At 44.3% G+C, this 24,286-nt stretch overlaps 1 protein-coding gene across 3 annotated transcripts in view; it reads right to left on the bottom strand.

Moving 5' to 3' along the window:
* The window catches only part of FHIP1B (FHF complex subunit HOOK interacting protein 1B), a 166,270-nt gene that overhangs the window by 133,924 nt on the left and 8,060 nt on the right, over positions 1-24,286 (bottom strand). For all 3 annotated transcript variants that reach the window (XM_053203562.1, XM_053203563.1, XM_053203565.1), the window contains exon 2: positions 17,387-17,473. The gene's annotated coding sequence lies outside the window, so the exon portion shown is untranslated. The remainder of the gene's footprint in view (positions 1-17,386; positions 17,474-24,286) is intronic.

The raw sequence follows: 24,286 nt of genomic DNA, 5'->3' as shown, positions 1-24,286 counted from the left end.
GAAATCTGTCCATTTGCAGCAATGTGGATGGAACTGGAGGGTATTATGCTAAGTGAAATAAATCAGGCAGAGAAAGACAGATACCATTTGTTTTCACTCATATGTGGATCCTGAGAAACTTAACAGAAGACCATGGGGGAGGGTAAGAGGAAAAAAAAGTTACAGAGAGGGAGGGAAGCAAACCCTAAGAGACTCTTAAATACTGAGAACAAACTGAGGGTTGATGGGGGGTGGGGGGAGAGGGGAAAGTGGGTGATGGGCATTGAGGAGGACACCTGTTGGGATGAGCACTGGGTGTTGTATGGAAACCAATTTGACAATAAATTATATTTAATATAAAAATAAATAAGTTAATTAATTAATTAAAACTAAATGTCTTGCCACACCCTCTTTCCTATAAAAATCTTGCATTTTTGTACAACTCCTCAGAGCATCTCACCACTTGCTACATGGGTGCTGCCCCATGAATTCAAGGATTCATGAATAGCTTAATAAAGCCAATTAAATCTTCAGATTCACTCAGTTGAATTTTTGTTCTTTAACAGTCGCCAAGATTAATTATCCTAGACAACACTAGGACACCTTTTGTTCCCTTTCTGCTGTGTGTCTACAGAAATGTAAAATGACTAGTTTCCAGTTTAGTGGAATCATTACTACAACGCCTTAGTGGAAATTTTCGTGACTTGGGTAGTAAAAGAATCTTGGAGTCAGGAAGCCAACATTTTGAGAATGGTTATTAAAATATAATTATGAATAAGGATGCTCCAATTCTTCCAAAGGACATCTGTGTCCTTTACAGAGCTTTCTGCAAATCAGGCATTTTTGTTGTTACAAAAAAGTTGTAATGAATATCCTCAGATAGAGCCCTCCCACCAAAGAGCCTGATAGTCTAGTGGAAGAGACTAATACTAAGTCAATAGTTATGAAAATAAATACTGAGTTGTAATTGTGGTAAATGTTATAAAAGAAAAGTGCTCAATGCCGGGACAGGACACTATGCAAAGACCTAACCTCGTGGGGTTGAGGGTGAGTCACAAAAGGCTAAGGAAGTCACATTTAAGGAAATCACTAAGGAAGTGACATTTAAGCTGAGACTTGAAGGCAAGTGGGAGCTGGTCAGGCAACAGGGCGGATATAGGTAGAGATAAGGAAAAGGGTCAGTATATGTGAGGGTTTCTGGGTGGGATGTGCATCACCAGCATGCCACATATGCGAGTGCATACAGGCACAAGAGAGGACCCTTTAGGGAGTTAGTTGCCAGCAGCTCTGTCTGCGTGATCCTGAACGGGATGGGGGAAGGTTGAGGGTAGCAGAAACTGGATAGCCAAGGACTTTACGTGCAACTGTGAAGTGCTTTGGCTTTATTTTGCCCTATACACAGTAGAGGGCCACTGAAGCATTTTCAGGAAGGATTTTCTGAAGCTCTGTCTCATGGCAGTGTGCAAGGTGATCTAGAGAAGGATAAGGCCAAAGACAGGAAAACCAGTTTGGGGCTAGAACTAGCTGTGTGGCCTTTGGCAAGTCACATAGCCTTGCTGAACTCCAGTTTCTCCATCTGAAAATGGGGATAATAATTCCTATATTATGGAGTGCTGTCAGAATGACTGAGATAAAGTGTTACAGATATTAAATGCTCAGTAAATATTCACATTTATTATTTTCCTAAATTCTTCATTCCTCTTAACTTTTCACATCTACTTTGGCACAACATCCTATTATTCATCCTCCCTTCTAAATACCCCCAAATCTGTTTTCTTCTCCCTATCTCCCTTCTTTACTTAACTCCAATAAATTCTAACTTGATTGCCTACCTTGGTTCCTGCATGCAATCTGTTCCTCCCTAAGCCTCCCACACCTTGGCTACTGGTGAATTAAACAGAGAGGTGACTTCCATCTACCTACTTGAAAACCCTCCTGAATCTTCATGCATTAAACAGCCATGACTGCATCCCTAAACGTGGCTTATAAGGTTCTTAATGATCTACCCACCTATGTATCTGTCATCCCTACTCCTTATCACCCTTCCAGGCCATCCCCATCTTGCTCCTTCTACTGTAGACATTTGGAGTCCACAAAGATCCCACTCTTCCAGACTCCACATCTTTATTCACACCTTCCCTCACTGGTGTCTCACAAACAAAATCCCTGATCATACTTTGAGACCCTGGGTCAAGGTCACTTCTTTCTTCCCTTATGTTCACAAACTCCCCAAATGCTGTATTCCTTCCTTCCCTGGACTTCTACAGCATTGTGTACATCTTGTATTATAGTCCTTATCATATGTATTGTAATTATTTTGTTTACATTAATGTTTCACCTCCAAGATTATAGATTTCTCAACAACGGCAACATTCTTTAACCACCCCTGTATCTCAGTGACTAGCACAAATTCTACTAGGTACTGGACTTGCTGAACAAATGAATGTAGAAATGGATCAAATATAAAAAGTCACACTGCATTTAGAATTAGTTGGCCTGGAGATTAAGAGGACTTGGCCTCTAGGTGGCCTCTGTTTAGATCTGCTTCGTCCATCATAGCCTGGTTCCTCCCTGTCTCCAGGGAATCTGGTCAGAGGACCAACTAATTCTCTCTGGTCTTACCAGCTTGCACCTGGACCCCACCTTAGGACGCAAGCCAGCAGCCTTGTCCTCGTGTGAAGCTGCAGTGCCATCTACTGGTGACTAGGAGGCCTGCAGATCAGAATGAAGGAGGAAGGGGAGGTTTAATCTGGCCATAGAATCTGTTATTGGACTCCACACTGGGCAGTTTTCTCCACCTATATGAGTCCAGACTTGATGGAGACTTTATTTATACTTCCCACTGACCGAGACCCTCAGCCATATCTCAGTGGTCAGAGCTCTTTCTTCAAACCTCTCAAAGCCAGGACCCTCAACCCACAGTCCCCTCAGAAGGTAGCAACCCTAATTCTGTGACCCAAACATCCTCCTTGGTCCTCTCAGGGAGTAAAGCCTCTTACTTAGGGCCTGTTGACCACACTGAAGAATTTCTGGCAGAAACCTCTCCTTTAGTCTTTAGTAACCAGATGCCTCCATCAAAAGATTCAGTAAGCAAGGCCATTGACACATGCATGCCTCAGTGATCAGGAAACTTTCCTCAGGTTTTCAGTGACCAGAGCACCTTGTTAGGCCCCTCACTGACCAGAGCCCACCCTCAGCACTGTCAGCAACTAGAGATCCTCACTCAGACCTCCATGACAACATCCTAGGCCAACCCCCTCAGTGACCAGGACCCTCACATAGACCCCTCACTCAGTTATCCAAGCTCTTCCCTCCATCCCCTTAGCTCCTCACTTGGCCTCTCAGTGAGCCAGTTCTCAATCAGGTCTCAGTGACAGGGCCTCTACCTCAGACCCCTCCACAGGGATGGATTCCTCAACAGGCTGAAGGAAAAGACCTTATAGAATTATTGAAGTAGAGCCACCAAAACAGAACTGAAAAAAAGGTTTTTAATAAGAATTTGATATTTGCAAAAAATCATCAATATGACCATCACAGGATAAACCTTAACTGTATTGACCTTCCTTGCACCTATTTTATGGTTTAACTGTTTTACTTTGAATGACATATGGAGACCGACAATAATCTTGAACATGTTTAGACCTTTAACAGTCTTGATTCAGCCCCATTCCCTCAGGGACCTGGTGCCCATCATTCGGGGCTCAGAGATCAAGCAGACTTAATTAAGGTCTAGTAAGTGTAACAAGAGCTAGGGAGTCCCTTCAGATTGCCCATCTACTTTCTGCTCACCTCTGGTCCCCTAAGAAACTGCCAAAGCCCCTTGCCTCCAGGACTTCTGCCTCCTGATTTGTCCCTGGGCCCCCTGTCCAGACAGGGACCACAGCTGGGCCCATGTCCCACGAGGAAGTGTGAGCCTGCTGGGCTAATTGGTAACTCCCAGAGATAATCTCCCAAATGACCAGTTCTGGCCACCTCTGCCCCACTCCATGTGCATCAGAAGTGATTAGCAATAACCCTCTTTGAAATGCTATTGCCAAACAGTAATCCACATGAACAGTATAACAGATAAACAAACCAACTTCTACTTTTACCCAGATCCCCTGGGAACATAGTACAGTGTCCAAAGTAAATATGATTATGGAAGAAACCAGTGCAATGGATATAGGAAATTGTGACTCACCATCCCACTCCCATTCCCAGCCCTCTCAGAACCTTTTGTTCCCTTTATTTTGGGCCCAGTAGGCTCCCCTGCACTTGACCAGACTGCCCATGGAGGCCCTTTAAGCATCAACCATTGCTCTTGGTTGCCAACTGCCCCAAGGCCTGTTTCATCTTTCACAAACAGATCCTTCAGCATTAAGGCTTCCTTTCAAAGAAACAAAACCATCCCCTGCCTATCAAAGTCATTGTGGGTTAATCATTCAGTTCATTCATTCATTCATTCATTCATTCATTCATTCAATCATTCTGATCACACATCTTTATTGAACTCTACTATGTACTGGGCCCTATGCTAGATGCCAGGGATACAACAGTGAATAAAATTGTCAGAATCCCTGTTCTTGTGGAATGTACCTCCAAATGGGAGACACAGATGTTAGACAAACTACACTGTTACTTATTTAATAAACAGTATGTTACATGCTGCAAAGAAGATGGGCCTAACATGTATCTAGGGCTATGCTGCATGCTCTGGGGAATTATAAAAGAAGTAGATAAGGCATAGGACACCTGGGTGGCTCAATTCATTGAGTGTCCAACTTCGGCTCAGGTCATGATCTCACAATTCAATTTGTGAGTTTGAGCCCCGCATTGGGCTCACTGCTGTCAGCACAGAGCCTGCCTCAGATCCTCTGTCTCCCTCTCTCTGCCCCTCCCCCTCTCATGCACATGTGTGTGTGCACGCGCTCTCTCTCTCTCTTTCTCAAAAATAAATAAACATTAAAAAAAAGAAGTGGATAAAGCATAAGGATACTGTCAAAGAGTCAAAATCTAGGTGGACAGCCAACCTAGAGCTCTTGCTAAGGGAGGAGAAGGTTGGAGAAATCTTGCACTCTAAATAAAGTCCTTGAGAATATCCTGGTGACTGGAAAGACAAAATGTGGGTAAAGAAGTCCAGAAAACAGGGCCAACCAGTCAGGGCTGGGATGCCAGACTAGCACCAAAAGGCCAAACAAGAAAGCAAACTAAGTTTAGAAAAATGTACCCCCAGAGAGCTGCTGGTAGAACCAGCTGGGTAGGGAGAGAGGAATAAAGGGAAGGCAAGGTTTCTAAGAGTCAGGGTAAGAGGCATGCAGGCTTCACACCAAAATGGGTTCATTCACTCGTGTTCAATCAGTGTGCACTGATCAATGTCAGGCATTGGAGTCTTAGATAACTACTAAGATTACCCCTATAATAATGACACCTTCACTAATTTGGGAGAAGAAGGAGTGGCATCATGCCAGTACTCATGTATTGCTTCTCCAAAGCCTGTGCCACATGTGCAGTAGCCAGGAGTGGGCAGATTGCTAACAGGCCAATTTCAAATCATCGTACTGCATTGAGATGTAATAGTTATTTTTACCACCGACTTTCATTTCCTGCAAAAATCCTGTCCAGGTTTAGATAAAATTGGGTTTAACCTTTGAGAGTGTGTATGAATATGGATGTCATCCATCACACGTAGTGGGTGGAAAAAAGATTGAGAATGGCTTATGCACATGGCTGCGAATGAGTTTAGCTCCTTCGGCCAGGAAGAGAGCTAAGTGGGAGGCCAGCAGGAAGGAGCTGCAAGTATGAATCAGGGTTTTGTGTTCTGGAGGCAACAATGACGTCAGGAGACCTCTCCGATGTGGAAGGAGTGGAGGTGCCCAGCTATAGGTGGGTCTGGAACTGGGAAGAGAGGAAGCCAGCCTAGGCCTGAACAGCCTCCTAGCAGAGCAGGGTCTCCTTATTGTGGGGTCTGCGTGCTGCCCTTGGAAATCTGATTGGTGGTGAACTTTCTATTTTCTCTTCCTTTTGATTCTTCAGAAAAACTCAGAAGTGCCAGCTATATTTGTACTTTCTCTGATGAATATGTATGGCCTGCATAATTTTTTAAGAGATATTTATTAAAAGTTATATAAAGGTGGGGCCCCTGAGTGGCTCAGTCGGTTAAGTGTCCACCTCTGATTTCAGCTCAGGTCATGATCTCATGGTTCGTGAGTTCAAGCTCCGTGCTGACAGCACAGAGCCTGCTTGGAATTCTCTCTCCCTCCCTCTCTGCCCCTCCCCCACTCCTACTTTCTCTCAAAATAAATAAATGAACATTTTAAGTTATATAAAGAAAAGACTCTAAAATGATAATGATAGTTTGAGTTATACTTAGAAGAATTAAAGAAAGTTTTGGGGGTGCCTGGGTGCCTCAGTCAGTTAAGCATCCGACTTTGGCTCAGGTCATGATCCCATGGCTTGGGAGTTCAAGCCCCGCATCGGGCTCTCTGCTGTCAACACCAGAGCCTACTTTGGATCTTCTGTCCTCCTCTCTCTGCCCCTCCCCCACTCATGCTCTCTGTCTCTCTGTCTCTGTCTCTGTCTGTCTGTCTCTCTCTCTCTCTCTCTCTCAAAGGATGAATAAACTTAAAAAAAATCAATATTCTTTATTAAAAAAATAATAATAAAATAAAGAAAAGTTTACCCACATTTCCAGAAGAGTTGTAAAAAAATGAGTTCAACCCCAGTTAGTAGTTGGAGGCAGAGGTGGGCAAGCGCTTTTTAGGTCAGAAAACTCCAAGGTTGTGGGGAAGGTGGGACAGGGCAAGTCAGGGTCCTTGGCCAGCTCCCTACCCCCACTGCCAGAATTCTTCTTCCAGAATACCCCTCTGCTAGACCTCCGGAGGTTCTACAGTGGCTTTTCCCCACGAAGGAAGTTGCTTCCATTACAGATGGATAATGGTGGCCAGGGAGACAGTAGGGAGAATATCCAGCTCTAGGCCTCAAAAGTCCTGCAAATTCAGAGGGAAGCTGGGGTAGGCTAGTGAGCAGGACGTGCCACCCAAATGTATGGCATCCCTTCCCTCCACCTCCATCAGGCCACATCTGTGAGAACAAGCCCACACTCCAACTCACCCATGGAATTGTCCTTGACTCTTTTGGCCACCATGGACCTTTCCCTCCTGGGGTTGGTTATCTTGAATTTTTTTTTTTTAATGTTTATTTTTTTTGAGAGAGAGAGTAAGCAAGGGAGGGGTAGAGAAAGGGAGACACAGAATCCAAAGCAGGCTCCAGGCTCTGAGCTGTCAGCACAGAGCCCAATGTGGGGCTCAAACCACGAGATCATAACCTGAGCTGAAGTCGGACGCTTAACCGACTAAGCCACCCACGTACCCCTGGTTATCTTTAATTATTAAGATTAAGTGTCATTCTGTCTTTCCTCTTTTGGAAACTATCTGATATACTCTGCCTCTTTATTCATTGGGGCCTCAGTGTATTCTTCTAAAATTAATTTATAGAAGTTCTTATAGCAGCTGACTACAAATATTTCCCTAGTTTTTTTGCCTTTTTATTTGGGTTGCCTTTATTTTTCTAACATGCAAAAGTTTAAAATACTTTAAAAAAAATTTTTTTACATTTATTTATTTTTGAGAGACACTGCAAGTGGGGGAGGGGCAAAGAGAGACACACACACAGAATCTGAAGCAGGCTCCAGGCTCTGAGCTGTCAGCGCAGAGCCCGACATGGGGCTCGAACCCATAGAACTGTGAGGTCACAACCTGAGCTGAAGTTGGGCACCCAGCAAACTGAGCCACCCAGCTGCCCCTGAAATACTTCTAGTCAAGTCAGTTAACCTTCCCCTTGGTGTTAGCTTCTGTTGCTTCTAAGATGGAAATTTACTTCCTTCTAGAGACTTGATAAACAGTTTAGTGCTTCTGAGGTTTTTAAAGCTCTTCAGCTCATTTGGAAAGCTCTGGGCATACAACATAAGCAAGAGTCAATTATTTTTTCTTTGATGATAGCCCATTTTCCCAGACCATGTATAGAATAAATATGCTCCTTTACCAGTGATTCCTGATTCCACCTTTATTTATTGAACTCATGTGTATCAGGGCCATCTTCTTTCCAGGCAACCTTTCTGTTCCAAACAACAATTATTTTGACACTTGACTGTACATTCTGTACTACTCTTTGTTAACTACATTCGAAAGTGTCTAAAGAAAGAAATCACATATTTTCCTCCCAATTATTCATTCAACAAATACTGGTTAAATATCGACTGTGGGCCAGGCACTTGCTGGGTGCTGGAAACAGACTGGAGAATAAGCCAGGCAGTTTCTGCCATGGCTATTCTCACAATCAAATAAGCAATGAAGAGGGGCAGCTGGGTGGCTCAGTCGGTTGAGTGTCTGACTTCAGCTCAGGTCATGATCCCATGGTTCATGAGTTCAAGCTCCACATCAGGCTCACTGCTGTCAGCATGGAGCCTGCTTTGGTCCTCTATCCCCCCCTCCCTCATCCTACCCCGCTCACACACTCTCTCTCTCTCTCTCAGAAATAAACATTTTAAAAAAATAAGCAGTGATGATAAAGTGTGGAAAGTGTTTAGCAGCAACCTGTGTATCTTACAGGTGATGGACACCGGAGGATTGAGTGGCACTAATGCAAAGAAGAGGGGGCTGGCAGAATCTGGGATGTAATGGGACCTGGGCCAGGTCACCCCTACTTGATTCCAGCTCCTGGAGGAAAAGAAAGAGGTGAAGACAGGAAACTAATGACTCTAGCTGGCTGTCTGGAGCAGGACAAAGGAGCTCCTTCTCCACGCAGGTGTCATGACAGCATTTCCACGTGATTTTCATTTCATTCTCAGAACCTTCCCTGAGATTGCATTATCTACCCCCCTGCCTACATGGGGAGACACACACTCAAAGTGTTTACATTACCCACTTGTTGGAGGCCCAGATCACAACATATTGAGGATGAAGGGAGGCCCTAAAGCATGAGCACAGCCCCCTTGTCCTGGTCTCCTCCTTCCTCGGAAGGGGTGAGGGGATCGCTCCCATCCCTGAAACTCTATGCTTCCTGGTCTCCTGTCATATGATCCTAGACCTGAGTCTTCCTAAGACTGTGCAGACTCACCAGAGTCCATGGACTAGCAGGGGCCTGGATCAGACCTTGGAATCTCTGGCCCCATATACATCATTATCTTTTCAAGTCTTATATTCTCCACCCAGACACCTTTATATAATTTTTTTTAACTTTATTTGTAGAGAGAGAGTGTGTGTAAGCAGGGAAGAGGAGCAGAGGGAGAGACAGACAGAATTGTAAGCAAGCTCCACACTCAGCGCAGAGCCCGACTCAGACTCAATCCCACCACCCTGGGATCATGACCTAAGCTGAAATCAAGAGTCAGACACTCAACCCAACCGACTGAGCCACCCAGGCACCCCTCCACCCAAACACCTTTATAGCTCAGTGAGTTCCCATAGTCATCAGGACCTGCTGGTTGTTGCAGATATTTATGCTGTAGCCTCAGTGTTTAGCAGCAGTGCAATGCAAACCTCAGTGCAATGCAAACAAATGCAGACTCACAGCCTTACTGGGTATCTTTTGGGACTTCTTTCCCAAATGCCTCCATTAACACCATCTTGTTCTAAGCAAGCCATCCCAAGGCCCACCCACATGGCTACCATCTTCCTTTGTACCCTGTGCTCTAACTTCATGTCAGCTGCCTCCTACCCTTCTCACTCCCCTGCTATACCACTAAAAATATAATAACTATTCTTCATGCTAGTGCTACTTAAGGTGTGGCCTGTGGGCCAGTACCAGGCCACAAATTGTTTGTACCAATCCATGATGACACAAGTTCCAAAATTAAGACTAAGTGCTTAGAAACTTATATAGCAATTTGACAGAATAATTATGTCATTGGAATCCAATAATAAAAAGTGCACTAGACGTGCCTGGGTGGCTCAGTCGGTTAAGCATCCAACTACAGCTCAGGTCATGATCTCATGGCTCATGGGTTCGTGCCCTGCGGCAGGCTCTGTGCTCAGAGCCTGGGTCCTGCTTCCGATTCTGTGTCTCCCTTTCTCTCTGCCCCTCCCCCGCTTGTACTGTCTCTCAAAAATAAATAAACATTAAAAAAAAAAGTGCACTAAATGCAGTGTGGTATACAGGCTTATATCCTGAAATAGAAAAAGGACATTAGCAGGAAAGCTACTAAAATCTGAAGAGAATCGTAGTTTAGGAAATAATACTGTGCTGATGTTAATTTGTTAATTTTGACAAATGTACCTTGGTTATCTAAGACGGTAACATTAGAGGAAGCTGGGTGCAGGCTATACAGTATCTCTATACTCTTGGCAACTTTTCTGTAAATCTAAAATTATTTTAAAATGAAACTTGTATTTTTAAAAGTTATGGGCTTATATTTTGTGTGTTTTTTAAATTTCATTTTCTGAGCAATTTAACTGCATTTTACAAAAGTGTCAGTCTGTAATGGATCCAAAATGGAAATTTAAAAAACAAAAATGGTCCCCACAGATAGTTGGAGAAGAACTGCTTTATCTGTATGCCCCGACAGCACTTGTCACCATGATCATTATGGAGGCTGATCCTGAATACTTGCTGATGACGGCCAAACTCACAGGTGCAAGTCTGTGGACCAGTTACTGTACATTGTGGATACAGTCACAGCCCTGGACCCTGTATCCCTCAAATTCAGGCACATTTCAGGGCTCAGTCACATACCCAATACTGTCACAGCTCAAGGTCAAGTATGGGTTGTGACAGGACCCTGGGAAGTACTGACAGGACAAGCTCTATCTAGGCTGTTGACAAGGTCCTACGATGTGCTTTTATTCAAAAAATAACAGAGCCCTGCTCTGTGACTGTATCTGAGGTACAACAAAGCCCTGTCATGTGACATGGTCCTGGAATGTGACCAGGCCCTGGGATGTGAGGTACTGACGAGTTCTGGGCTGTGACAAGTTCTGGCTATGGCAAGGAACAGACTCTAATTCTATCTGAGTTTCACAAGGCACTGAATGTTATGCAAAACAACAGCTCTAATGTTTAGCGTGGATCCTGGTTTGTCTTGGATCTGTGGACTGGGATAGCTGAACCGATCCAGAGGTGAAAGTGCATTTGGGTGTGTTAGGCCAGATTTCGAGTAAAGTTTGTTCTGTGCTCCAGAACTACTGCTCAAGCTTGCCTTGGCTCCTGCGATATGGAACAGACACAGGACTCCTAACCCACAGCACAGAATCCTCTGCCTCCAGGGGATCTGCCATGGACCATCACCCCAGGGAGTTTGGTTAGAGTCCACCTAATGCCCCCCGACCCCACCCTCCAGGCCTTGCAGCTCCCAAAGCTGGTGGAGTCTGCCCCTGAGCCTGTCTCAGCTGAACTTTACCCCAAGGACTGCTTGCCAGCTGCCCCTCTGAGTCCAGGCTGCATGGGGCCACAGTGCCACCTGCTGTCTGTTGTGAGCCATGCTGGTCAGGCCTAGAACGTGCAGAGCGTGCTGGGCAGATTGGGGGCACTGGGAAGCCTTCCCCAAGTACCTCAGCTCAGGATTAATGGAGTGGCCTTCCCCTTAAGAACCCAGCTGCCAAATTTCTTGGCACTAAGGTTCAAGTTCACTAAGATTGCAGTGATCAGAGGACCCTGTTCATGTCCCTTAGTGGCCATGGCCCCTAGGTCCCAGGGATCAAGCCCCCTCACTCAGCCCCTAATTCCAGCTCCCAGTAGCCAGGGCCTTTTACTCAGGCCCCATAATAACCAGAAACCTTTACTTGGGCTTCAATGACCAGAACCCCTCACTCAGGCTACACAGTAACCAAGGTCTCTCACTCAGGCCCCCTCAGTGACCTGGCCTTACACACAGGCCATTCAGTGACCAGGACCTGTAGCTTATGGCTCCCAGAGACCAGGGCCCCTCAGGTCACGTGGAGCCCCTCATTCAGAACCCTCTGTACCTCAGCAACTAGAGACCTTTACTCAGAGCCCAGTGGGCATAAGGAGTGGCATTTTGGGGAGCTCCTGGCTCCCTCCCCCTGGTGTCCAAAACAGAGGCTTCTGGTCACCAGGGATTTCCATCTTTTTTTTGGCCTTTACTCCTGGTCCCTGCTTCAGATATGGCCATAGCTGTGCCCTGGTCTCATGAGGAAATTGGGCTCTGCTAAGGCAATTAATCCCATCCCAGGAACTCTGGCCTGAGAAGATCAGATTCCATAGCAGGGCGGCCTACCCATTACCACCTGGGGCTCACTTCTGCTGGCCCCCCAACACCAGACCACACATGTATGTGTCAGCCCCACACCTCCTCAGACCCATCACAGACAAGGCCTCCATCACATCACCACGGTCCTGCCATGCAAAGGCCTCAGACCCAGCATCTCACCAGGCCTGATACCTCCTCCAGGCCCTACTGCTGACTCTTCCCTTGTCCCTTTCTTCCATACCCCAGCATGAGTCAGGCCCTTCCCTCCTTGGTCTTCATTCCACTCAAATTCATCTATTCATTCAAACAAACATTGAATGAGCCTCTACATGTGTTTGGAATCACCTAAATGAGGGCCTGAGGGTTTGCATGCAGGGGACAGCAGCGCAGAAAAGGGCTCAGATGTGAAGGGTGAGTAGGAGTCTGCCAGGGGGTCAAAGGATAGGAAGGTATTTGAAGAAGGAACTGATGTATATAGTACACAGTGGGCCAGGCTGTTCAGAGAACTCCATATCCATCTGGCAGGGCACAACATGAAAAGCAGGCAGGGAGGGAGGGAGAAGACAGACCTGAAGAGTCAGCTATGAGAAGTAGACTAATGGGTTGGAGGCAAGGATGGATGCAGGAAATCAGTTAAGATAACTTGAAGCAATCTACCCAAGACATGACACAGCTTTGGCTAAGACAGTGGCTGCAGAGGTTAGCAGTAGCAGGATTCAGGACAGATTTTGGAGGGGAAATAGATATGACTTGGTGATGGATAAAATTTAGAGCTAAAGAGAGATGAATGCCAAAGATGACTCCAAGTCCCTGGTACAAATCATTATGTAGGTTGAGGCACCTAATCCCTGGTTTGGAAGACTGGAGCAGTGCCAAATTCAGGAGGAAAGATCTCAAATTCCATTTTAGAAATAGTTAAGTTAGAGATATCTGCACTCAGGGGCCAGGACTGGAGATATAAACCTGGAATTCATCAACACATAAAATGTATGTGAGGCTGTGGGTATGGACGAGATCATCTGGCTCTCAGGAGACACAGGAATGCTGATTCTGGGTCAAACTGACCCCCCAAAAAGTTCCCAGAATAGGCGGCAGATCTTCTTTATCACTTTGTAGACAGCTAGAGTCCCCTTTTCTTATTTTTCCCCCCTTGGTCAGAAGTGAACCAGTAAGGCTTTTGGATTCCTATAAGCAAGGCCCCTGCTCCAACCCCATGACTCAAGGGATCAAAATTTTCTGTGTCCTCTGGTGCCTGGGCCTAGCTGAGACCAGCAGTGCTGTCGGTGGGTCTGTGTCTGGATCCATGTGGCCATGGTCCCTATTTCCTCCCTTCAGAGGAAGAAACAGGATTTTTGTAAAAGGGATCTTGGAGGATGGAAGATCGTTCTAGGTATCCTCCAAAACTCATAACCCATAAAAGAAAAGATTAAAATTTTAACAACACAAAATTGAGATTCTGCATTGAAAAAACTACCATAAAAGAAAAGACAAACTGGAAAAAACTGAAACTCATATTAGTGACAAAGTCCTAATTTCTCTAATATGGAAAAAAAACTCCTAGAAATTAATCATATTAATACCAGCAGAATAATAATCCAACAGAAAAATGGGCAAAGGAAAGGGTTCAGATAAAACAATATACGGACAGCTCTAAATATGAAATGATCAACTTTACTTAGAAAAAGTACAAACTAGGGGCACCTGGGTGGCTCAGTCAGTTAAGCATCCGACTTTGGCTTGGGTCATGATGTCTCAGTTCTCAAGTTCGAGCCCTGCATTGGGCTCTATGCTGACAGCTCAAAGCTTGGAGCCTGCTTCAGATTCTGTGTCTCCCTCTCTCTCTGTTCCTCCCCCACTCCCACTCTGTCTCACTCTCTCTCAAAAATAAATAAAGATTTTAAAAAACTTTCTTTAAAGTACAAACTAAAACAACTCTGAAATACAATTTTTTATCTGATCCTACTAGCAAATATAATGCTTTGCTATGGTGAAATTATTAGGAGACAGGCAATCCAAATATTAATTTTAAATGCGCAGGTCTGGGGCGCCTGGGTGGCTCAGTCAGTTGAGCATCCGACTTCGGCTCGGGTCATGATCTCGCGGTGTGTGAGTTCGAGCCCCGCGTCGGGCTCTGTGCTGACAGCTCGGAGCCTGGGGCCTGCTTCGGATTCTGTGTCTCCCTCTCTCTCTGCCCCTCCCCTGCTCATGGTCTGTCTCTCTCTGTCTCAAAAATAAATAGAAACATTAAAAAAAAATTTTTTTTTTTTTAAAAAAAAGTAAAAAAAAAAAAATGCGCAGGTCTCTAGAAAGACACCAATGTTTGCCTCTGGGAAGGGGAGCGAATGGGGGCGGGGGATAGGGATGAGAGACAGATTTGTTTTCATTTCTATGTCCTTTGGTGCCTTTTGAATTTTGAACCATGCAAATATGTTATCTTTAAAAATGTTTTATTTAAAATTATTGTAATCAATAAAAGAATAGAAATTGAAATAAATAAATAAATAAATAAACTCATTGGCTGAGCCCAATTCTATGTCTGCAAACTGGGTTGGAATGTGCTGTGCCTCTGATTGGCCCATCCAAATCCTACACAAACTGTAGGATCCACTTCAAGTTCTGCTTTTCCCTGGAGCCTTTCTCATTCACCTTAGCCCACACTGACCTCTCCCCGCCCTAAACAGTCATCTTCTTATACAGTCTGAATCAGGTAAATACAGGGGGTAAAAGAACACTGAGTTAAAAATTAGAAAGCCTGAATTTTTATCCAAGCTTGAGCACTAAGTCATTCAACAATTCGACATCGTTTTTGAGCTCCTGTGGGTGGAGACACTGAGAAGGTGAAAGAATGCAAGGAGGGAATGTCAAGTTCAATTAGCTCTTGCAACAGAGGCTGCAATGCTCTGCAATATCCCTGTTCTCTCCACTTTGGCCCACAGACCTCCCCAGGCCTCCTCCTTGCCCTACTTCCTGCCAAGGGAATTTGGGCAGTAGCAGCAGGCACTATTCCAAGTCTGGTGCTTCATGAAAACTACTTCCAAGCCTAGATCATCTGCATGATCCTCTCTCTTTCTCTCTCTCTCTTCCCACCCTCACTCCCATCCCCACCTGATGTCTGGATTTCAATATCCAGGCAATTCCAGAAGTCATGAGTTGAAGGTGATAGAACCTCCATCTACCTGTGTCCTCCTTACTTCTCTTTCACCACAGTGGACAGTGACAAGAGCCAAAAGTAAACCCATATTGTGTTAAGACACTTACATTTTAGGATTGTTTCTTAAAGCAGCTAATGTTACTTATCATGACTAATACACAAGTATGGAACTAGAGTAATAGTCCTATAAAGCCAAAATTGTCCCACAATATTAACTATGTTTCCCTAATCAACTGGCTTTTGTGCTATCCACAACTTTCTAACTTTCCTCAAATCAGCAAATTCCCATCCACACTCTTCATTTATATCTTCATACTACAGTGATAGGGATCTGTCTGTCCAAGGATAGAAAACCAAAACTCTATTTTTAAATAAAGAATCAGACCACCTCCTTAGTCATTTATTACAACTCCAGATATCTTCTTACTGAACCAAGGGTAGAGAAAAGACCTTTTTTGTTATGTTAAAGTTATTCATTATGTTCTTGGTAGACACTGGAGTTTCACATGAATTTCCCCCCTTTTCAATGATGTCCAGTCCCTGAGGCACACTCTCTGAGAGGTTTACATGGCATCCTGATATCTACAACTATTTCCTAAATTGGAAGAAAGCTTGACATTTTATAGGCCTGTTTCTATCTGGCAAGACTTTCACAATGGGATGTGGACATTGGAATTTTGAGAGCATGGCCAGGGTTTGGACAACCTGAAAGCAAGTCCCAAGTCTTGACTCTACCAGTCAGTCAATTAATCTCTCCAAGCCTCCGTTTCCTATAAACTAGGGATGATAACAGTACCTGTCTCAGGGTCATGTTATGATAATTTGATTAAATTCTCAGCTTCCAGGCTTCCTCCTTCCATTCTTAGCTGCTAAGACACTAGAGCCCAGAATCTGATTTTATTCCCCACTACCTCCAGACTATGTGGATTAAATTCTGACTACAATAAATGAAAATAAGAATTTGAACATTTCCAATCCAAAGAAATGGCAAGAGGGACAAATAAGATTTCAACATAAAGGATACAACAGGCCTGGCAAGTTCTAGAAGGCCACCTGCCCTACCCATGCTGCACAGCATCATAGGACTTGGAAAGCAGCCAACTCTGCAGTGAGATGAGACCTACACACCTCAGCCCCAGTGATTTCCAAGCATCTTTGAGTGGTTGAAATGTCTACATCAGCTCAGGAAAGTTAAAACAGGAAGCCTGATTTTGGCTGGAGCTCTTCAGTAGATAAAAAGCAAAAGAAAGTCCATCATTGGCTACTAGTAACACTGCATACAGGGTCACAAGGGAGGTATAGATAAGAGATATTTTCAGAAGAAAAACCACTAAAAAAGAAGAAAACTGTTGCAGAAAATAAGACACTTGCCTTGACTCTTGGCTTAGATTTAAGCAAGACAAGAAAGATAAGGGGAATAAGGTTCTGAGCCAGGCAGGCAGGAGACCCAATTATGGGATCTGTCCTTATGTCAGACAATGACTTCATATACTCTTAGGTAATAGAGGCTGAGATTAGCTGCCTTGGTGAAGATGAAGCTCCCTCTCCCATCCCAACAAGGGCAAAATACAAGTATATTACAAGTTGCCTATGTGAGATTAAGCATTCTAAGGAGAAAGAGCATAAAGCCCTAACAAAGGGCAATACTGGGAACTGAGTGTCATAAACAGGATCTAGAGTTTTTGATGCTATTTGAAGCTAAGAGAAGAACCATGATTTCACATATCAGCCCAGATTCTTTCCTTTGCATCTTGAACTCTCCACTGATGCTAGGCTGGGTTATAAAACCAAGGTTCTTTCAGGGCGCCTGGGTGGCTCAGTGGGTTAAGCATCCAACTCTTGATTTCAACTCAGGTCATGATCTCACAGTTCCTGAGATCAAGCCCTGACTTGGGCTCTGTACTGACAGCCCTGAGCCTGCTTGGGATTCTCTCTCTCTCTCTCTCTCTCTCTCTCTCTCTCTCTCTGCTCCTCCCACTTCCCTCTCAAAACAAATAAATAAACATTTAAAACAACAACAACAAGGTTCTTTCATCCATCAGTGAAATCAGATAATGTGTTAACAGTGCACTCACCTTGTGTTTGCAGTAACTCCTGTTCACAGGGTTTTCTTCAGGGCAGACACAGGAAGTCAATGTTGTGAAAGACCGAGAAGGAACAGGCTGCAGGGAAATGGAGAAAAGCCAAAACTGAGATGTCAGAGAAGCAGAGAGCAGAGAGTGCTTGAAGACAATCAAATATGTCCAGATCCAGAAGAGAAAGACCGAAGAGTGTCCATTAGATTTGTCCATCTAGGTCATAGGTGCCTTAGCTGTTCTGGTAGATTGGTGGGGTCAAGACAAGATGGGAGTGTTTTGAAGGACAAATAGGTGAGGAAGTGGAGACAGCATGTGTGGAGAGCTCTTTTGAGATGCTTCCTGTTTAGGAGAGCAGAGAAACGGGGATAGTTGGAGATCAGGTTAGGTCCAGAGAGGGGATTGCATTTGTTTTGTCCTACTTTTGTTTGCTTATTTTTATTTATTTATATTTTTTTAAGTTTTTTTTTCATTTCTTTATTTTCAGAGAGAGATTGAGAGCATGTACAAGCAAGGGAGGGGCAGAGAGAGGGAGACAGAGACTCCCAAGCAGGCTCCAAACCCACAGAGCCCTATGTGGGGCTTCAGATCATGAGGAGATCATGACCTGAGTGGAAACCAAGAGTTGGATGCTCAACCAACTGAGCCACGCAGGCGCCCCTGCTTACTTCATTTGTAAAGAGGGAGTGTCAGTTGAATTTTCAAATTGAGCAGGAGAGGTTGAAGATGCCAGAGAGGGGGAGTATGGCTGAGACTATTAATGTCCTCCAATAGCCTTTCTCCCAAATTCCATGGTAGTTGAATCTATGAATTTTAGCTGGATAAATGGCCTCCTGACGGCGGTGGGGCACGCTGTTCATCCATCTGATGCTGACCCTGGCATAACAGTTCCTCCCAGTCTGATCTTCTCCTCCAGACCCCCAGCCCACCTCTTACCACCAACTCCTTGCAATCTGAGATCCCAAAGCTCTTTTTCTAGTTTCTCCAGGGCAAGGAGAAGGGGAATTAAATTACCTGCCTTGTTCTGTTCCTTATCACTGTAATGACATGAAGTCTATGCCTTGATTCCCCTTTCCATTTTTTTTGTTTTGTTTTGTTTGAGAGAGAGTTCACATGAGCAGAGGAGTGGCAGAGGGAGGGAGAAAGAGAGAGAGAGGAAGAAGAAGAAGAAGAAGAAGAAGAAGAAGAAGAAGAAGAAGAAGAAGAAGAAAGGGAGAGAGAGAGAGAGAGAGAGAGAGAATCCTAAGTAGGTTCCCTGCTCAGTGCAGAGCCCCTGATGCAGGGTTTGATCTCACAACCCTGGGATCATGACCTAAGCCGAAATCAAGAGTTGGGGGCCCTTAACTGACTGAACCACCCAGGCACCTCTCCCCTTTTCTTTTTTATTCTCAAAAACTTATTTAAAAATAAACATACACCCCAGATACAAACGCACCACTCTTAACATTAGCCCTTTGCTTCTACTTGCATTCCTACTATTACAACAATCTTATTTTTCCTTGAAATAATATGGCTATTTCTGATTCTCTAGAGGAAGGCTCATCAAATGTTTCCTGTAAAAGGCCAGACGGCAAACACTTTGGGTCTGAGGGTCATTGGGTTTCTGTTGCAACGACTCCGCTCTACCATTCTTCACACATAAATGAGTGAAGGTGGCCGTGTTCCAATAAAACTTTATTTATGGATATTGACACTTGAATTTCCTATAATTTTTGTATGTCCTAATATACCATTTTTCTGTTGGTTTTCTTTAACCATTTAAAAATGTAAAAACCATTCTTAGCTTACAGACTGCCCCCCCAAAAAAATGGCAATAGGCCAGACTTGGCCCATGAATGGCAATTTTCCCACCCCAGTCTAGAGCTGGAACATGCAGAAAGGAAAAACACACACACACAAAGAAAAATATTCCAAGATATCTCATGATAGTGGAATACTACACTGATTTTAAATTTTAAAGTAGGAGGAGTTGTTTATCACTCTTATCATCTTGAAGTTTTCAAGGAGGGGAAGGATTCTGTTCCATTCTCCAAGAGAAAATTCTATTGGAAGAGTACTTCTGGTCTCTTTTTCCTCTCATCGAACTTGTAACTCAGTTGGTGAGATGAAGCCGTGTTTGCCAAACCACAGCCCAGGTTCCTGGCTCTTGCTCTCTCATGGGACCTGCAGGCCCACATGGAGCATCTCTTCCTCCACTTCTGTTCTCGAGTCAGGCCTAGATTCTCCTTCTGGAGCAGCTGCGTATGTGCATCCCAGGTGGTACAGCATGTAGGCCAATCCATGGAGGTGAAAGAATAATACACTAGATTATTAGAACTGGTATTTATTTTTACTTTTATTTCATTCTCAAATTTATATTCTAATAAGTCATTAAAGAAAAACAATATGACTATAAATTTGTATATAATTTGTAAATGAAGCAACATTTGAGGATGAGTGCTCAAAAATCATTTATTCATAGGGATTTGCAAATAAAAAGTTTGGGTATTTCACTTCATTTTCTTTTATCTTTATTTTTATTTTTGGGAGAGAGAGAGAGAGCCTGAGTGAGGAAGAGGGGGAGGGGGGCAAAGGGAGAGCAAGAGAATCTTTTTGTGTGTGTGTGACAGATGCTGATTTTTATTTATTTTTATTTTTTTAATTTATTTTTTATTTTGTTATGAATCTAAAGCAGGCTCCATGCTCAACACGGAGCCCAACATGGGGCTCGATCCCACAACCCTGGGATCATGACCTGAGCTGAAATCAAGAGTCAGACCTTAACTGACTAAGCCACCCAGAAGCCCCAGGGTATTATTATTTTAGAGACGGTCCTAAAGATGTGTTGCTCTCCTCTCCCAGTAGATGGGCCATGGGCCAAGCCCATCTTTTGGACCTATCCCAATGTCTAAACCTAGCTGAAGGGTGGCCAGGACAGAAGATTCATAGAAAGTCTCACTGTGGCCTCAGGCCCAAGCATCCCTCTCCAGTACAGTACCAGGTTAAAGCAGATAGTGTACCTCAATCCTCATCTGCCCCTGGGCATTTGCCCTCTGTTCAGAATCCAGTGAAAAGCCCATGTGATTCACTGGTTCCCTGGAACTATCCAGAAGTTAGCTCTCTGCCAGTTGATATGAAAAGATACTTTGCTAAGCAGAAGAAACAATGTACTGTTGTCTCCTTTGTGTATTTTGCATTACAAGCCTATAAACACAGACGCAATGGATTTACTGAATGAACTGAATTCAGTGGAGCACAAACATGCCTCAGCTTTCCTTCTGAACACAGCCTTCACACACGCCCCACTGAATGCCCTTTTCACAAGCCCCCTCCCATGATGTCTCAAACTAATCCCATAGATTTACAGTCACTTTCAGATAGCAAAATAGTTTCAAATTGATAATTAACACTAAGCTTACTTCTGTGTATTGAAATGATTCCAACTCAAAATTTCCCCCACCAGCCTTGCACTTCCATCTCAGGCCAGTCTTGTGGTTTGGGAACTGGTAATAATAAAAGAGGTGTGGACAGTGCTTTCATTTTCCATCCACCTCCTTCACCTTCTGCAACTGGCTCCTCCAGAGTCCACATGGGGTGTGTGGGTGTGAGCTTATACTGTAGCACTGGCCTGCTGTAACTGAGCTCTGCATAACCCTCTGTATAGAGGTGTCTGAATATGGCTCTCTCTTGGGGACATGTATGGATTTCAGAGGCCCTGTTAGGGATATGGACAGTGTCCAGTTCTCTGACCTGGGGGATGGGGAAGAAGTGAGCAGGAAGGGGTATGCACCCTCCAGTGAATGTCCTGAGTCCCCATGTCCTCAGTTCCTCTCTAGTGAAGCATACTCTGTAGTCTCCTCTTGCAGTACCAAGTGCCCCCTTGCACAAGGTTCCTTCCCATTCAGCTCTTTTCTTTGGTATTCATGTGACTTAGACACATACTGTTAGCACGCACACTACCCCATCACTGCCTTCTCTCCTCACCCTAACACTGAGGGCTACTCCAGCCAGCCTCCCCGCCTGAAACATACAGGTGGGAGAGGAGGCAGGAGAGTCTATGCCACATATGAAGCTCTTCCAAGAACTCTCTCACCATACTTGGCTGTGGTAGCTGTACTGGGATTGCGTTGGGTATAAGCCTCTGCAACTCCCCAAGCCTTTCTCCCCAAGAAAGATACTAGATTACCAATCACTCTTAGTGGTTTCCTTAGCAGCCTCCTCCTGCCATCCACACATGTACACAAACATACACATACTTAGAAGAATCACAGCACTTGCCCTGTGCTTAACTGCCATAGAATTTTTAGACTTCTTTTATGTAGACCAAAGATGGATGTTAGGATGACGGTGAAAGGATCTGTTCAGCCAACTTTTAAGTAATCCTTTGGGTATGTATATTGTCTAACCTTAGAGCTTTGGTCAAAATATTGAGGCATCACTGGTGCGCCTGGATGGCTCAGTCGGTTAAGCATCCAACTTCAGCTCATGATCTCGGTTTGTGAGTTCGACCCCCACATCGGGCTCTGTGCTGACAGCTCGGAGCCTGAAGCCTGCTTGGGATTCTGCATCCCCCTCTCTCTGTTCCTCCCCCACTCGCACTCTGTCTCTCTCTCTCTCTCTCTCTCTCAAAAATAAAGATTAAAAAAAAAAAATTTTTTTTAATTGAGGCATCAGAAGTCCCATTCAACATTCTATTACACACACACACACACACACACACACACACACACACACACACACTCTATAGTAGAAACATTCTAGAAACATTCTAAAAACACACACAAAAAAGGAACCATCTTTCTCTCCAAAAGAAAGGCTCAGTGAGTTGGGGTAGGAAGAAGCATTCTCTAGTTAAAGTAAACCGTTTAAGTACCTGAAAAAAAATTTTTTTAACATGTGAATATATTGCATTTCTGGTTTTAAGAAAACTGGTTTTCAAAATGAAACACATAGGGTGTGGTCCTCACATTGATGTAACAAAAAAGTGTGGGTGTTATTACTCACATAAAGCAAAGCAAGGGCTTTGTTAAAGCAACTTACACAAGTTGATTTCAAGCAAAGGTTACAGTTTTATTTCAAACTTCCCCTCAAGGAAGCTAAACTTCCAAGAAACACAGTTGAAAAAATTTCTTTGGGGGGAATGAGGTTTTACTGAGGGAAAGGGGAGTATGTATATAAAATTATTAGATTAGATACTAGAAAACCTCTCCTTTCTCTTTGAACAAATAAACAGTAAGCCTTTACTATACCCGAGGCACCATGCCAGGGAGCGGGGATAAAATGGGAGACACTGAAGGTCTTGCCCCCCTACCCCCCATCACTTGTGATCTCCTGGGGAAACCACTGAGTAATTGTGTAGTGCTGGGTGCTAGATGAGTGTGATGCGGGTGAAGCATAGGGAGGGTGCCCTGTGTGTGCTAGAGTGACTAAGGTAAAACTTGATGGACAAGGAACTAGGCAGATGGGGGAGGAAGCAGGTTATTATGGCTTACGTGACCTCAATTCCTAAAAGATCACCTGGACTTTGCAATCCTTCTGTTTTCTGTCCTCCTCCTACACCTACCTTTAACCTCAGAGGAAGCTGCATCCCTTTTCTTGTGCCAGCCCAACTCTTACATGTGTGGTCCATCTGCCTATCAGCTATAACAAAAACCTTGGTGTCTTTAATTCAAGTGCTCCCTGTGTTCATTTGTTTACATACAGATCTGAGGTGGCCACTTGGAAGGCATCAAGAGCCCTGTTCCCACAGCATCCAGGAGGTTCTGTGGATGCTGCTTTCCAGGTATCTCTTCTATCTATTTCCCTGCCAAACACCCCTCTTAAATCCCACTTCAGAATTCATCATCTCTAACCTCACCTATCACCCTCTTTACCAGCTGATCTCTCTGGCTCTCCTCAGTGAAGCTCCATAGCCTTCGGGACAAACTCCAATAAAATCCTTTAATACTCAGTTGTCCAAATTTGCAACCAAACTCTTCAACACATGGGCTGTGCCTATCTCCCTGCATCTCCTTGCACAACTAGCCTTCATTTAAACTTTTGGAAATTTCCTCTTTTGCATAGTGTTTCATGCTTTTGGCCCTTTGCTTTTCCTCTCACTTCCAATTTATTCAAGCAACCAATCTTATGAAGGCACTGGCAGACATTGTGGTGAATACTAGGGATACGATGGGAGCAAGACTAGACATGGTCCCGACTCTCATGAAGCTTACAATGTACTGGAGAAGGCAGGCAGTAATTAAATAAGCACATAAACAAATGCAATGTTATAACTGCAATGAGAACTATGGTGGGGGATTAAGAAGGAGGAGGAGGAGGAGGAAGAGAAGGAGGGGTAGGATAGAAAGAGGACAAGGAGGAGGGGGAAGGGAGAAGGAAGAGGAGAAAAGAGGGAAAGGGGAAAGAGGAAGAAAAAGAAAAAAATAGATCAGGGAAAGCATCCTCAAGGAAGTCACAGTTGAACTAAGGAATGAGTAGCAGGGGTGCCTGGGTGGCTCAGCCATTAAGCGTCTGACTCTTGATTTCAGCTCAGTTCATGATCTCATGATTCATGAGTTCAAGCCTCACATCCGGGTCTGTGCTGGCAGTGTGGAGCCTGCATGAGATTCTCTGTCTCCCTCTCTCTCTGCCTCTCCCCTGCTTGCTCTCTATCTCTCTCTCAAAATAAATAAACATTTTTTAAAAGAATGAGTTGCAGTTAATTAAGTGAAAGGAGAGGGAAGATCTTTTTAGGTAGAAGGAACAGTATAGGTGCAAAGGCCCTGAGAAATCTGGGAGCCTGTTGTTTAGGCTCTGAAAGATGGTTAGTACATCTCAAGCATTGAAAAGGAAGGAGAAACCTCTTCCCAATCTCGTCCTCCAGGCAAATACTAACTCATATTTCAAGACTGGCCTCCTGGAAAAAATGTCCTCATCTCCATG

The sequence above is a fragment of the Acinonyx jubatus genome, chromosome D1 (genome assembly GCF_027475565.1).
Source record: "Acinonyx jubatus isolate Ajub_Pintada_27869175 chromosome D1, VMU_Ajub_asm_v1.0, whole genome shotgun sequence".
NCBI lineage: Eukaryota > Metazoa > Chordata > Mammalia > Carnivora > Felidae > Acinonyx > Acinonyx jubatus.
Note: the sequence above shows the minus strand (reverse complement) of the source record. Positions and strands in the feature narration are given on the sequence as shown.